This window comes from Salvelinus fontinalis, chromosome 12 (assembly GCF_029448725.1).
Source record: "Salvelinus fontinalis isolate EN_2023a chromosome 12, ASM2944872v1, whole genome shotgun sequence".
Taxonomy (NCBI): domain Eukaryota; kingdom Metazoa; phylum Chordata; class Actinopteri; order Salmoniformes; family Salmonidae; genus Salvelinus; species Salvelinus fontinalis.
Window position 1 is genome coordinate 57346104 of NC_074676.1, and position 17190 is coordinate 57363293.

Here is a 17190-nt window from a genome sequence, read left to right on the forward strand (position 1 = left end):
TGGTGAGTATTAATACTGAGGACCAGACAACCTTTTAATACAGGAAGTAGTGATGAGTATTAAAACTGTCACCTGTGATAAAGCGAAGGGCCCGATGGTAGACACAATCCAAAGAAGAGTAGTGGCTGCTGCATTCTGGTAAATGGTGTCACCATAGAACTGACAGGAAAGTTGACTTTACAACCAGGTTCAAACCCGGGTCTGTAGTGACGCCTCAAGCACTGCCTTAGATCGCTGCACCACTCGGGAGGTCAAATCAATTTTCTGTCCCTGGATTAGAACATGCAACCTTTGGCACCAGAGACAGATGCTTCCGTTATCTGTCATCCCCGTCCACCTGTTTTAACCTTTGAATAAGAACGTGATGGTCAACTGACATCCCCGTCCACCCATTTCAACCTTTGAATAAGAACGTGATGGTCATCTGACATCCCCGTCCACCCATTTCAACCTTTGAATAAGAACGTGATGGTCAACTGACAACCCCGTCCACCCATTTCAACCTTTGAATAAGAACGTGATGGTCAACTGACATCCCCGTCCACCCGTCTCAACCTTTGAAGAAGAACGTGATGGTCATCTGACATCCCCGTCCACCCATTTCAACCTTTGAATAAGAACGTGATGGTCAACTGACATCCCCGTCCACCCATTTCAACCTTTGAATAAGAACGTGATGGTCATCTGACATCCCCGTCCACCCATTTCAACCTTTGAATAAGAACGTGATGGTCAACTGACATCCCCGTCCACCCATTTCAACCATCAGTGTAGAAGACCTTAGAAAGGTGTTTAAATAAGGCAGCACAATGTTTTCTATGATCTTAGCAAGTTAACACATCATCTAAAATAATGTCCTGGTCTAAATGTCCTGGTCTAAATGTCCTGGTCTAAATGTCCTGGTCTAAACGTCCTGGTCTAAACGTCCTGGTCTAAATGTCCTGGTCTAAATGTCCTGGTCTAAATGTCCTGGTCTAAATGTCCTGGTCTAAACGTCCTGGTCTAAACGTCCTGGTCTAAATGTCCTGGTCTAAATGTCCTGGTCTAAACGTCCTGGTCTAAATGTCCACCTGGTCTAAATGTCCACCTGGTCTAAATGTCCACCTGGTCTAAATGTCCACCTGGTCTAAATGTCCACCTGGTCTAAATGTCCACCTGGTCTAAATGTCCTGGTTTAAATGTCCTGGTCTAAATGTCCTGGCCTAAATGCCACCTGGTCTAAATGTCCCGGTCTAAATGTCCTGGTCTAAATGTCCACCTGGTCTAAATGTCCTGGCCTAAATGTCCACCTGGTCTAAATGTCCTGGTCTAAAAGTCCTGGCCTAAATGTTCACCTGGCCTAAATGTCCACCTGGTCTAAATGTCCACCTGGTTTAAATGTCAACCTGGTCTAAATGTCAACCTGGTCTAAATGTCCACCTGGTCTAAATGTCCACCTGGTCTAAATGTCAACCTGGTCTAAATGTCAACCTGGTCTAAATGTCAACCTGGTCTAAATGTCCTGGTCTAAATGTCTTGGTCTAAATGTCCTGGTCTAAACGTCATGGTCTAAATGTCTTGGTCTAAATGTCCTGGTCTAAATGTCAACCTGGTCTAAATTTCCACCTGGTCTAGATGTCCCGGTCTAAATGTCCACCTGGTCTAAATGTCCTGGTTTTAATGTCCACCTGGTCTAAATGTCCACCTGGTCTAAATGTCCACCTGGTCTAGATGTCCCGGTCTAAATGTCCACCTGGTCTAAATGTCCTGGTTTTAATGTCCACCTGGTCTAAATGTCCTGGCCTAAACGTCCACCTGGTCTAAATGTCCATCTGGTCTAAATGTCCTGGTCTAAACTTCCCGGTCTAAATGTCCTGGTCTAAATTTCCACCTGGTCTAGATGTCCACCTGGTCTAAATGTCCACCTGGTCTAAATGTCCACCTGGTCTAGATGTCCCGGTCTAAATTTCCACCTGGTCTAGATGTTCCAGTCTAAATTTCCACCTGGTCTAGATGTCCCGGTCTAAATGTCCTGGTCTAAACGTCAACCTGGTCTAAATGTCAACCTGTTCTAATTGTCCTGGTCTAAACGTCCTGATCTAAATGTCCTGATCTAAATGTCCACTTGGTCTAAATGTCCTGGTCTAAATGTCTACCTGGTCTAAATGTCCACCTGGTCTAAATGTCCTGGTCTAAATGTCCTGGTCTAAATGTCCACCTGGTCTAAATGTCCACCTGGTCTAAATGTTCACCTGGCCTAAATGTCCACCTGGTCTAAATGTCCTGGTCTAAACGTCCTGGTCTAAATGTCCTGGTCTAAATGTCCTGGTCTAAATGTCCACCTGGTCTAAGTGGGGTAGAGTACTGAATAGCCCTTTGAGCTCTAAAGTTGTGCACTATATAAGAAATAGGGGCCTGGTCTAAAGTAGTGCACTATATAGGGAATAGGATGCCATTGGGGACATACACCATAACGTTTCCCAGTGATGTTTCCCAGTAACAACATTACGTTTCCCAGTGACGTTTCCCAGTAACATATAACGTTTCCCAGTGACGTTTCCCAGTAACAACATAACGTTTCCCAGTGACGTTTCCCAGTAACAACATAACGTTTCCCAGTAACAACATAACGTTTCCCAGTAACAACATAACGTTTCCCAGTAACGTTTCCCAGTAACAACATAACGTTTCCCAGTAACAACAATGTTTCCCAGTAACAACATAACGTTTCCCAGTAACGTTTCCCAGTAACGACATAACGTTTCCCAGTAACAACATCACGTTTCCCAGTAACAACATAACGTTTCCCAGTAACGTTTCCCAGTAACGACATAACGTTTCCCAGTAACAACATAACGTTTCCCAGTAACAACATAACGTTTCCCAGTAACAACATAACGTTTCCCAGTAACGTTTCCCAGTAATGACATAACGTTTCCCAGTAACAACATAATGTTTCCCAGTAACAACATAACGTTTCCCAGTAACGACATAACGTTTCCCAGTAACGACATAACGTTTCCCAGTAACAACATAATGTTTCCCAGTAACGACATAACGTTTCCCAGTAACGACATAACGTTTCCCAGTAACGACATAACGTTTCCCAGTAACGAAATAACGTTTCCCAGTAACGACATAACGTTTCCCAGTAACGACATAACGTTTCCCAGGAAAGACATAACGTTTCCCAGTAACGTTTCCCAGTAACGCAAAACGTTTCCCAGTAACAACATAATGTTTCCCAGTAACGTTTCCCATTAACAACATGACGTTTCCCAGTAACGACATAACGTTTCCCAGTAACAACATAACGTTTCCCAGTAAAACCATAACGTTTCCCAGTAACGTTTCCCAGTAACGACATAACGTTTCCCAGTAACAACATAACGTTTCCCAGTAACAACATAACGTTTCCCAGTAACGTTTCCCAGTAACGACATAACGTTTCCCAGTAACAACATAACGTTTCCCAGTAACAACATAACGTTTCCCAGTAACGTTTCCCAGTAACAACATAACGTTTCCCAGTAACAACAATGTTTCCCAGTAACAACATAACGTTTCCCAGTAACGTTTCCCAGTAACAACATAACGTTTCCCAGTAACAACAATGTTTCCCAGTAACAACATAACGTTTCCCAGTAACGTTTCCCAGTAACGACATAACGTTTCCCAGTAACAACATAACGTTTCCCAGTAACATTTCCCAGTAACGACATAACGTTTCCCAGTAACAACATAACGTTTCCCAGTAACAACAATGTTTCCCAGTAACAACATAACGTTTCCCAGTAACGTTTCCCAGTAACAACATAACGTTTCCCAGTAACAACAATGTTTCCCAGTAACAACATAACGTTTCCCAGTAACGTTTCCCAGTAACGACATAACGTTTCCCAGTAACAACATCACGTTTCCCAGTAACAACATAACGTTTCCCAGTAACGTTTCCCAGTAACGACATAACGTTTCCCAGTAACAACATAACGTTTCCCAGTAACAACATAACGTTTCCCAGTAACGTTTCCCAGTAACAACAATATTTCCCAGTAACGTTTCCCAGTAACAACATAACGTTTCCCAGTAACGTTTCCCAGTAACAACAATGTTTCCCAGTAACGTTTCCCAGTAACAACATAACGTTTACAAAACGTTTCCCAGTAACAACATACTGTTTCAAACAGCTACCTTTAGAAGACCACTGGTCTAAATGTCCTGGTCTGAACGACCACCTGACCAGGTGGTTTCCTTTCGGATCACGAAACATCCTGGACATGAATATATGGAACAGCCAATAGACCAGAAGCAACATAAAACAGTGCAATTTTGTTAAATGCCTTCAAGGCCCTACAAATGGTCAAAGACTCCAGCCACCCAAGTCATAGACTGTTCTCTCTGGTACCGCACGGCAAGCTCTAATGATGCACCAGGTAATTAACAGGTACTCTGTGTATATACCATGTTACTACCTGTTACTCTTTGCATATAGTTAATCTATTACCTGGTACTCTGTGTATATAGCCATGTTGTTACCTGGTACTCTGTGTATATAACATGTTATTACCTGTTACTCTTTGCTTATAGTTAGTGTATTACCTGGTACTCTGTGTATATACCATGGTATTACCTGGTACTCTGTGTATATAACATGTTATTACCTGGTACTCTGTGTATATAGCCATGGTATTACCTGGTACTCCCTGTGTATATAACCATGTTATTACCTGGTACTCCCTGTGTATATAGCCAGGGTATTACCTGGTACTCTGTGTATATAACATGTTATTACCTGGTACTCTGTGTATATAGCCATGGTATTACCTGGTACTCTGTGTATATAGCCATGGTATTACCTGGTACTCCCTGTGTATATAACCATGTTATTACCTGGTACTCTGTGTATATAGCCATGTTATTACCAGGTACTCTGTGTATATAACATGTTATTACCTGGTACTCTGTGTATATAGCCATGGTATTACCTGGTACTCTGTGTATATAATAATGTTATTACCTGGTACTCCCTGTATATAGCCATGTTATTACCTGGTACTCCCTGTATATATAACCATGTTATTACCTGGTACTCTGTGTATATAATAATGTTATCGTTGCTCATTGTGTATTTTTTCCTTGTTGTTTCTATTATATTATCTATGTTTCTCTCTGTGTTGTTGGGAAGAGCCTGTTAGTGTTTCACTGTTAGTCTACACCTGTTGTTTACCAAGCATGTGACAAATAACATTTGATTTGAAGTTATTGTTGTGATTATTATTATCTGACCCTGCTGGTCATTTATGAACATTTGAACATCTTGGCCATGTTCTGTTATAATCTCCACCCGGCACAGCCAGAAGAGGACTGGCCACCCCTCATAGCCTGGTTCCTCTCTAGGTTTCTTCCTAGGTTTTGGCCTTTCTAGGGAGTTTTTCCTAGCCACCGTGCTTCTACACCTGCATTGCTTGCTGTTTGGGGTTTTAGGCTGGGTTTCTGTACAGCACTTTGAGATATCAGCTGATGTAAGAAGGGCTTTATAAATACATTTGATTTGACAGCGGCTAAGACAGAGGTCCATAAACGATATTCTAATGTGGTCAGGGGCTTTATTGGCATGGGAAACATATGTTAACATTGCCAAAGCAAGTGAAGTAGATAATATACACAAGTGAAATAAACAATAAAAATGAACAGTAAACAATTCACTCACAGAAGTTCCAAAAGAATAAAGACATTTCAACACTGTATATATACAGTGTTGTAACGACGTGCAAAATAGTTAAAGTACAAAAGGGAAATAAATAAGCATAAATATAGGTTGTATTTACAAGGATGTTTGTTCTTCACTGGTTGACCTTTTCTTGTGGCATGGTTTATCGAAATCGGGTTTGTTTTCGAATTCTTTGTGTGTCTGTGTAATCTGAGGGAAATATGTGTCTCTAATATTGTCATACATTTGGCAGGAGGTTAGGAAGTGCAGCTCAGTTTCCACCTCATTGCCAGGTCTGCCTACGGCGGCCTTTCTCAATAGCAAGGCTATGCTCACTGTGTCTGTACATAGTCAAAGCTTTCCTCAAGTTTAGGTCAGTCACAGTGGTCTAGTATTCTGCAACGGTGTACTCTCTGTTTAGGGCCAAATAGCATTCTAGTTTGCTCATTTTTTTTGTTAATACTTACCAATGTGTCAAGTAATTATCCTTTTGTTTTCTCATGATTTGGTTGGGTCTAATTGTGTTGCTGTCCTGGGGCTCTGTGGGGTCTGTTTGTGTTTGTGAACAGAGCCCCAGGACCAGCTTGCTTAGGGGACTCTTTTCCAGGTTCATCTCTCTGTAGGTGATGGCTTTGTTATGGAAGGTTTGGGAATCGCTTCCTTTAAGGTGGTTGTAGAATTGAACGGCTCTTTTCTGGATTTTGATAATTAGTGGGTATCGGCCTAATTCTGCTCTGCATGCATTATTTGTTGTTCTACGTTGTACACTGAGGATATTTTTGCCGAATTCTGCATGCATAGTCTCAATTTAGTCCTTGTCCCATTTTGTGAATTCTTGGATGGTGAGTGGACCCCAGACCTCACAACCATAAAGGGCAATGGGTTCTATAACCGATTCAAGTATTTTTAGCCAGATCCTAATTGGTATGTCGAATTTTATGTTCCTTTTGATGGCATAGAAGGCCCTTCTTGCCTTGTCTCTCAGCTCGTTCACAGCTTTGTGGAAGTTACCTGTGGCGCTGACGTTTAGGCCGAGGTAGGTATAGTTTTTTGTGTGCTCTAGGGCAACTGTGTCTAGATGGAATTTGTATTTGTTGTCATGGCGACTGGACCTTTTTTGGAACAACCATTATTTTGGTCTGACTGAGATTTACTGTCAGGGCCCCGGTCTGTCAGGGCCCCGGTCTGTCAGAATCTGTACAGAAGATCTAGGTGCTTCCATCACTCTCTTTCTCTTCCATCTCTGTCTCTCCTTTTCTCTCTCTCTCCTTGCTCTCTCCTTCTCTCTCTCTCTCTTTCTCTCTCTCCCTTCCATCACTCTCTCTCTCTTCCATTTCTGTCTCTCTCTGTCTTTCCATCATCTCTTATTTACGATATACAAGAGCGTCTGTATAGTAAATAAATGGTTTTATAAAGACAAGCTAACAGTATATTGTGTCTGTGAAGGGAACCACGTTGTCACCCAGCACTGATGCAAACACATGACCCATTGTTCTGCATGACTTCAGGACCACTAATGGAACAAAGGGACCAGAGCATAACAAAGAGGATAAACACAAAACAAAGAGGATAAACCCCCCACTGTTAACCCTGCTGGCTCGCCTGTGTCATTCATAGACATTGGTACAACCTTGTACAATTGATACTAATTGATACCAGGCTGTGGTCGTCTCTCTCTCTCAAGCCAGCTCTCTCGATCTCCCTTCTTGCTCTCTCTGACTTCCTGCAGTTAGAGGTAATAGACCTGATTCCAACCAAAGCCCGTTTCTATATTCGATAACAAACAATTTACGCTAGTCACTGTTTCTTACTCATAAATCAAGTACAAGTCAGTCATGGGAAAAATGACTGTCATGCCCTCTTGCCACTAGAACGTTTCCTGTCAACACTGACAGTGACAGAAATAATCCATATGTGTGGTTCATGCAGAAATACGACACAGAGATTTAGTGTTTTCAACACTCAGAGGGACTCAACACTCAGAGGGACTTAGAACACTCAGAGGGACTCAACACTCAGAGGGACTTAGAACACTCAGAGGGACTCAACACTCAGAGGGACTTAGAACACTCAGAGGGACTCAACACTCAGAGGGACTCAACACTCAGAGGGACTCAACACTCAGAGGGACTTAGAACACTAAGAGGGACTCAACACTCAGAGGGACTTAGAACACTCAGAGGGACTCAACACTCAGAGGGACTCAACACTCAGAGGGACTCAACACTCAGAGGGACTTAGAACACTCAGAGGGACTCAACACTCAGAGGGACTTAGAACACTCAGAGGGACTTAGAACACTCAGAGGGACTCGACACTCAGAGGGACTCGACACTCAGAGGGACTCGACACTCAGAGGGACTCGACACTCAGAGGGACTCGACACTCAGAGGGACTTAGAACACTAAGAGGGACTTAGAACACTAAGAGGGACTTAGAACACTAAGAGGGACTTAGAACACTAAGAGGGACTTAGAACACTAAGAGGGACTTAGAACACTAAGAGGGACTCAACACTCAGAGGGACTTAGAACACTCAGAGGGACTTAGAACACTCAGAGGGACTTAGAACACTCAGAGGGACTCGACACTCAGAGGGACTCGACACTCAGAGGGACTTAGAACACTCAGAGGGACTTAGAAAACTCAGAGGGACTCAACACTCAGAGGGACTCAACACTCAGAGGGACTTAGAACACTCAGAGGGACTTAGAACACTCAGAGGGACTTAGAACACTCAGAGGGACTTAGAACACTCAGAGGGACTTAGAACACTCAGAGGGACTTAGAACACTCAGAGGGACTTAGAACACTCAGAGGGACTTAGAACACTCAGAGGGACTTAGAACACTCAGAGGGACTTAGAACACTCAGAGGGACTCAACACTCAGGGGTACTCAACACTCAGGGGTACTCAACACTCAGGGGTACTCAACACTCAGGGGTACTCAACACTCAGGGGTACTCAACACTCAGAGGGACTCAACACTCAGGGGTACTCAACACTCAGAGGGACTCAACACTCAGAGGGACTCAACACTCAGGGGTACTCAACAATCAGAGGGACTTAGAACACTCAGAGGGACTTAGAACACTCAGAGGGACTTAGAACACTCAGAGGGAATTAGAACACTCAGAGGGACTTAGAACACTCAGAGGGACTCAACACTCAGAGGGACTTAGAACACTCAGAGGGACTCAACACTCAGAGGGACTCAACACTCAGAGGGACTCAACACTCAGAGGGACTCAACACTCAGAGGGACTCAACACTCAGAGGGACTCAACACTCAGAGGGACTCAACACTCAGAGGGACTCAGAACACTCAGAGGGACTCAGAACACTCAGAGGGACTCAGAACACTCAGAGGGACTCAGAACACTCAGAGGGACTCAGAACACTCAGAGGGACTCAGAACACTCAGAGGGACTCAACACTCAGAGGGACTTAACACTCAGAGGGACTTAACACTCAGAGGGACTCAGAACACTCAGAGGGACTCAACACTCAGAGGGACTTAGAACACTCAGAGGGACTTAGAACACTCAGAGGGACTTAGAACACTCAGAGGGACTCGACACTCAGAGGGACTTAGAACACTAAGAGGGACTCAACACTCAGAGGGACTTAGAACACTCAGAGGGACTTAGAACACTCAGAGGGACTTAGAACACTCAGAGGGACTCGACACTCAGAGGGACTTAGAACACTCAGAGGGACTTAGAACACTCAGAGGGACTTAGAACACTCAGAGGGACTTAGAACACTCAGAGGGACTTAGAACACTCAGAGGGACTTAGAACACTCAGAGGGACTCAACACTCAGGGGTACTCAACAATCAGGGGTACTCAACACTCAGAGGGACTCAACACTCAGGGGTACTCAACACTCAGGGGTACTCAACACTCAGAGGGACTCAACACTCAGAGGGACTCAACACTCAGGGGTACTCAACACTCAGAGGGACTCAACACTCAGAGGGACTCAACACTCAGAGGGACTTAGAACACTCAGAGGGACTTAGAACACTCAGAGGGACTTAGAACACTCAGAGGGACTCAACACTCAGAGGGACTTAGAACACTCAGAGGGACTCAACACTCAGAGGGACTCAACACTCAGAGGGACTCAACACTCAGAGGGACTCAACACTCAGAGGGACTCAGAACACTCAGAGGGACTCAGAACACTCAGAGGGACTCAGAACACTCAGAGGGACTCAGAACACTCAGAGGGACTCAGAACACTCAGAGGGACTCAGAACACTCAGAGGGACTCAACACTCAGAGGGACTCAACACTCAGAGGGACTTAACACTCAGAGGGACTTAACACTCAGAGGGACTCAGAACACTCAGAGGGACTCAACACTCAGAGGGACTTAGAACACTCAGAGGGACTCGACACTCAGAGGGACTCGACACTCAGAGGGACTTAGAACACTAAGAGGGACTCAACACTCAGAGGGACTTAGAACACTCAGAGGGACTTAGAACACTCAGAGGGACTTAGAACACTCAGAGGGACTCGACACTCAGAGGGACTTAGAACACTAAGAGGGACTTAGAACACTCAGAGGGACTTAGAACACTCAGAGGGACTTAGAATACTCAGAGGGACTTAGAACACTCAGAGGGACTTAGAACACTCAGAGGGACTTAGAACACTCAGAGGGACTTAGAACACTCAGAGGGACTTAGAACACTCAGAGGGACTCAACACTCAGAGGGACTCAACACTCAGGGGTACTCAACACTCAGGGGTACTCAACACTCAGAGGGACTCAACACTCAGGGGTACTCAACACTCAGGGGTACTCAACACTCAGAGGGACTCAACACTCAGAGGGACTCAACACTCAGGGGTACTCAACACTCAGGGGTACTCAACACTCAGAGGGACTCAACACTCAGGGGTACTCAACACTCAGAGGGACTCAACACATAGAGGGACTAAACACTCAGAGGGACTCAACACTCAGAGGGACTTAGAACACTCAGAGGGACTTAGAACACTCAGAGGGACTCAACACTCAGAGGGACTTAGAACACTCAGAGGGACTTAGAACACTCAGAGGGACTTAGAACACTCAGAGGGACTTAGAACACTCAGAGGGACTTAGAACACTCAGAGGGACTTAGAACACTCAGAGGGACTTAGAACACTCAGAGGGACTTAGAACACTCAGAGGGACTTAGAACACTCAGGGGTACTCAACAATCAGGGGTACTCAACACTCAGAGGGACTCAACACTCAGGGGTACTCAACACTCAGGTGTACTCAACACTCAGAGGGACTCAACACTCAGAGGGACTCAACACTCAGAGGGACTCAACACTCAGGGGTACTCAACACTCAGATGGACTCAACACTCAGAGGGACTCAACACTCAGAGGGACTTAGAACACTCAGAGGGACTTAGAACACTCAGAGGGACTTAGAACACTCAGAGGGACTCAACACTCAGAGGGACTTAGAACACTCAGAGGGACTCAACACTCAGAGGGACTCAACACTCAGAGGGACTCAACACTCAGAGGGACTCAACACTCAGAGGGACTCAGAACACTCAGAGGGACTCAACACTCAGGGGTACTCAACACTCAGAGGGACTCAACACTCAGAGGGACTCAACACTCAGGGGTACTCAACACTCAGGGGTACTCAACACTCAGAGGGACTCAACACATAGAGGGACTAAACACTCAGAGGGACTCAACACTCAGAGGGACTTAGAACACTCAGAGGGACTTAGAACACTCAGAGGGACTCAACACTCAGAGGGACTTAGAACACTCAGAGGGACTTAGAACACTCAGAGGGACTTAGAACACTCAGAGGGACTTAGAACACTCAGAGGGACTTAGAACACTCAGAGGGACTTAGAACACTCAGAGGGACTTAGAACACTCAGAGGGACTTAGAACACTCAGAGGGACTTAGAACACTCAGGGGTACTCAACACTCAGAGGGACTTAGAACACTCAGAGGGACTCAGAACACTCAGAGGGACTCAGAACACTCAGAGGGACTCAGAACACTCAGAGGGACTCAGAACACTCAGAGGGACTCAACACTCAGAGGGACTCAACACTCAGAGGGACTTAACACTCAGAGGGACTTAACACTCAGAGGGACTCAGAACACTCAGAGGGACTCAACACTCAGAGGGACTCAACACTCAGGGGTACTCAACACTCAGATGGACTCAACACTCAGAGGGACTTAGAACACTCAGAGGGACTTAGAACACTCAGAGGGACTTAGAACACTCAGAGGGACTCAACACTCAGAGGGACTTAGAACACTCAGAGGGACTCAACACTCAGAGGGACTCAACACTCAGAGGGACTCAACACTCAGAGGGACTCAACACTCAGAGGGACTCAGAACACTCAGAGGGACTCAGAACACTCAGAGGGACTCAGAACACTCAGAGGGACTCAGAACACTCAGAGGGACTCAGAACACTCAGAGGGACTCAGAACACTCAGAGGGACTCAGAACACTCAGAGGGACTGAACACTCAGAGGGACTCAACACTCAGAGGGACTTAGAACACTCAGAGGGACTCGACACTCAGAGGGACTTAGAACACTAAGAGGGACTCAACACTCAGAGGGACTCAACACTCAGAGGGACTTAGAACACTCAGAGGGACTTAGAACACTCAGAGGGACTTAGAACACTCAGAGGGACTTAGAACACTCAGAGGGACTTAGAACACTCAGAGGGACTTAGAACACTCAGAGGGACTTAGAACACTCAGAGGGACTCAACACTCAGAGGGACTTAGAACACTCAGAGGGACTCAACACTCAGAGGGACTCAACACTCAGAGGGACTGAACACTCAGAGGGACTGAACACTCAGAGGGACTCAACACTCAGAGGGACTCAACACTCAGAGGGACTCAACACACTCAGAGGGACTCAGAACACTCAGAGGGACTCAGAACACTCAGAGGGACTCAGAACACTCAGAGGGACTCAGAACACTCAGAGGGACTCAGAACACTCAGAGGGACTCAGAACACTCAGAGGGACTCAGAACACTCAGAGGGACTCAGAACACTCAGAGGGACTCAGAACACTCAGAGGGACTTAACACTCAGAGGGACTTAACACTCAGAGGGACTCAGAACACTCAGAGGGACTCAGAACACTCAGAGGGACTTAGAACACTCAGAGGGACTCGACACTCAGAGGGACTTAGAACACTAAGAGGGACTCAACACTCAGAGGGACTCAACACTCAGAGGGACTTAGAACACTCAGAGGGACTTAGAACACTCAGAGGGACTTAGAACACTCAGAGGGACTTAGAACACTCAGAGGGACTTAGAACACTCAGAGGGACTTAGAACACTCAGAGGGACTTAGAACACTCAGAGGGACTTAGAACACTCAGAGGGACTTAGAACACTCAGAGGGACTTAGAACACTCAGAGGGACTTAGAACACTCAGAGGGACTCAACACTCAGGGGTACTCAACACTCAGGGGTACTCAACACTCAGAGGGACTCAACACTCAGAGGGACTCAACACTCAGAGGGACTCAACACTCAGAGGGACTCAACACTCAGGGGTACTCAACACTCAGATGGACTCAACACTCAGAGGGACTCAACACTCAGAGGGACTTAGAACACTCAGAGGGACTTAGAACACTCAGAGGGACTTAGAACACTCAGAGGGACTTAGAACACTCAGAGGGACTTAGAACACTCAGAGGGACTCAACACTCAGAGGGACTCAACACTCAGAGGGACTCAACACTCAGAGGGACTCAACACTCAGAGGGACTCAGAACACTCAGAGGGACTCAGAACACTCAGAGGGACTCAGAACACTCAGAGGGACTCAGAACACTCAGAGGGACTCAGAACACTCAGAGGGACTCAGAACACTCAGAGGGACTCAACACTCAGAGGGACTTAACACTCAGAGGGACTTAACACTCAGAGGGACTCAGAACACTCAGAGGGACTCAACACTCAGAGGGACTTAGAACACTCAGAGGGACTCGACACTCAGAGGGACTCGACACTCAGAGGGACTCGACACTCAGAGGGACTCGACACTCAGAGGGACTCGACACTCAGAGGGACTCAACACTCAGAGGGACTTAGAACACTCAGAGGGACTTAGAACACTCAGAGGGACTTAGAACACTCAGAGGGACTTAGAACACTCAGAGGGACTTAGAACACTCAGAGGGACTTAGAACACTCAGAGGGACTTAGAACACTCAGAGGGACTTAGAACACTCAGAGGGACTTAGAACACTCAGAGGGACTTAGAACACTCAGAGGGACTTAGAACACTCAGAGGGACTTAGAACACTCAGAGGGACTTAGAACACTCAGAGGGACTCAACACTCAGAGGGACTTAGAACACTCAGAGGGACTCAACACTCAGAGGGACTCAACACTCAGAGGGACTGAACACTCAGAGGGACTGAACACTCAGAGGGACTCAACACTCAGAGGGACTCAACACTCAGAGGGACTCAGAACACTCAGAGGGACTCAGAACACTCAGAGGGACTCAGAACACTCAGAGGGACTCAGAACACTCAGAGGGACTCAGAACACTCAGAGGGACTCAGAACACTCAGAGGGACTCAGAACACTCAGAGGGACTTAACACTCAGAGGGACTTAACACTCAGAGGGACTCAGAACACTCAGAGGGACTTAGAACACTCAGAGGGACTCAACACTCAGAGGGACTTAGAACACTCAGAGGGACTCGACACTCAGAGGGACTCAACACTCAGAGGGACTTAGAACACTAAGAGGGACTCAACACTCAGAGGGACTTAGAACACTCAGAGGGACTTAGAACACTCAGAGGGACTTAGAACACTCAGAGGGACTTAGAACACTCAGAGGGACTTAGAACACTCAGAGGGACTTAGAACACTCAGAGGGACTTAGAACACTCAGAGGGACTTAGAACACTCAGAGGGACTTAGAACACTCAGAGGGACTTAGAACACTCAGAGGGACTTAGAACACTCAGAGGGACTTAGAACACTCAGAGGGACTCAACACTCAGAGGGACTCAACACTCAGGGGTACTCAACACTCAGGGGTACTCAACACTCAGAGGGACTCAACACTCAGAAGGACTCAACACTCAGGGGTACTCAACACTCAGGGGTACTCAACACTCAGAGGGACTCAACACTCAGAGGGACTCAACACTCAGAGGGACTCAACACTCAGAGGGACTCAACACTCAGGGGTACTCAACACTCAGAGGGACTCAACACTCAGAGGGACTCAACACTCAGAGGGACTTAGAACACACTGAGCCACTGAAAGTACATTATACAGACATGCAGATTCACCAGCCTGTCTTGACGCTGGTCTCAATAAACACTAACCTGTTTGACGTTGTAGCCCGTCTTGACGCTGGTCTCAATAAAGACTAACCTGTTTGACGTTGTAGCCCGTCTTGGCGCTGGTCTCTATAAACACTAACCTGTTTGACGTTGTAGCCCGTCTTGACGCTGGTCTCAATAAACACTAACCTGTTTGACGTTTTAGCCTGTCTTGGCGCTGGTCTCAATAAACACTAACCTGTTTGACGTTGTAGCCTGTCTTGCCGCTGGTCTCAATAAACACTAACCTGTTTGACGTTGTAGCCTGTCTTGACGCTGGTCTCAATTAACACTAGCCTGTTTGACGTTGTAGCCTGTCTTGACTCTGGTCTCAATAAACACTAACCTGTTTGACGTTGTAACCTGTCTTGACGCTGGTCTTAATAAACACTAACCTGTTTGACGTTGTAGCCTGTCTTGGTACTGGTCTCAATAAACACTCACCTGTTTGACGTTGTAGCCCGTCTTGACGCTGGTCTCAATAAACACTAACCTGTTTGACGTTGTAGCCTGTCTTGACCCTGGTCTCAATAAACACTAACCTGTTTGACGTTGTAGCCCGTCTTGACCCTGGTCTCAATAAACACTAACCTGTTTGACGTTGTAGCCCGTCTTGACCCTGGTCTCAATAAACACTAACCTGTTTGACATTGTAGCTGGTCTCTATAAACACTAACCTGTTTGACGTTGTAGCCTGTCTTGACGCTGGTCTTAATAAACACTAACCTGTTTGACGTTGTAGCCCGTCTTGGCTCTGGTCTCAATAAACACTAACCTGTTTGACGTTGTAGCCTGTCTTGGCGCTGGTCTCAATAATCACTAACCTGTTTGACGTTGTAGCTGGTCTCAATAAACACTAACCTGTTTGACGTTGTAGCCTGTCTTGGCGCTGGTCTCAATAAACACTAACCTGTTTGACGTTGTAGCCTGTCTTGACGCTGGTCTCAATAAACACTAACCTGTTTGACGTTGTAGCCCATCTTGACGCTGGTCTCAATAATCACTAACCTGTTTGACGTTGTAGCCTGTCTTGACGCTGGTCTCAATAAACACTAACCTGTTTGACGTTGTAGCCTGTCTTGACGCTGGTCTCAATAAACACTAACCTGTTTGACGTTGTAGCCTGTCTTGGCGCTGGTCTCAATAAACACTAACCTGTTTGACGTTGTAGCCTGTCTTGGCGCTGGTCTCAATAAACACTAACCTGTTTGACGTTGTAGCTGGTCTCAATAAACACTAACCTGTTTGACGTTGTAGCCCGTCTTGACGCTGGTCTCAATAAACACTAACGTGTTTGACGTTGTAGCCTGTCTTGACGCTGGTCTCAATAAACACTAACCTGTTTGACGTTGTAGCCTGTCTTGGCGCTGGTCTCTATAAACACTAACCTGTTTGACGTTGTAGCTGGTCTCAATAAACACTAACCTGTTTGACGTTGTAGCCCGTCTTGACGCTGGTCTCAATAAACACTAACCTGTTTGACGTTGTAGCCTGTCTTGACGCTGGTCTCAATAAACACTAACCTGTTTGACGTTGTAGCCTGTCTTGGCGCTGGTCTCAATAAACACTAACCTGTTTGACGTTGTAGCCTGTCTTGACGCTGGTCTCAATAAACACTAACCTGTTTGACGTTGTAGCCCATCTTGACGCTGGTCTCAATAATCACTAACATGTTTGACGTTGTAGCCTGTCTTGACGCTGGTCTCAATAAACACTAACCTGTTTGACGTTGTAGCCTGTCTTGACGCTGGTCTCAATAAACACTAACCTGTTTGACGTTGTAGCCTGTCTTGGCGCTGGTCTCAATAAACACTAACCTGTTTGACGTTGTAGCCTGTCTTGGCGCTGGTCTCAATAAACACTAACCTGTTTGACGTTGTAGCTGGTCTCAATAAACACTAACCTGTTTGACGTTGTAGCCCGTCTTGACGCTGGTCTCAATAAACACTAACGTGTTTGACGTTGTAGCCTGTCTTGACGCTGGTCTCAATAAACACTAACCTGTTTGACGTTGTAGCCCGTCTTGACCCTGGTCTCAATAAACACTAACCTGTTTGACGTTGTAGCCCGTCTTGACGCTGGTCTCAATAAACACTAACCTGTTTGAC

General features: G+C 46.0%; 1 protein-coding gene across 2 annotated transcripts in view; it reads right to left on the reverse strand.

Moving 5' to 3' along the window:
* The window catches only part of LOC129867628 (ras-related protein Rab-6B-like), a 169198-nt gene that overhangs the window by 10804 nt on the left and 141204 nt on the right, over nt 1–17190 (reverse strand). The window lies entirely within an intron of this gene.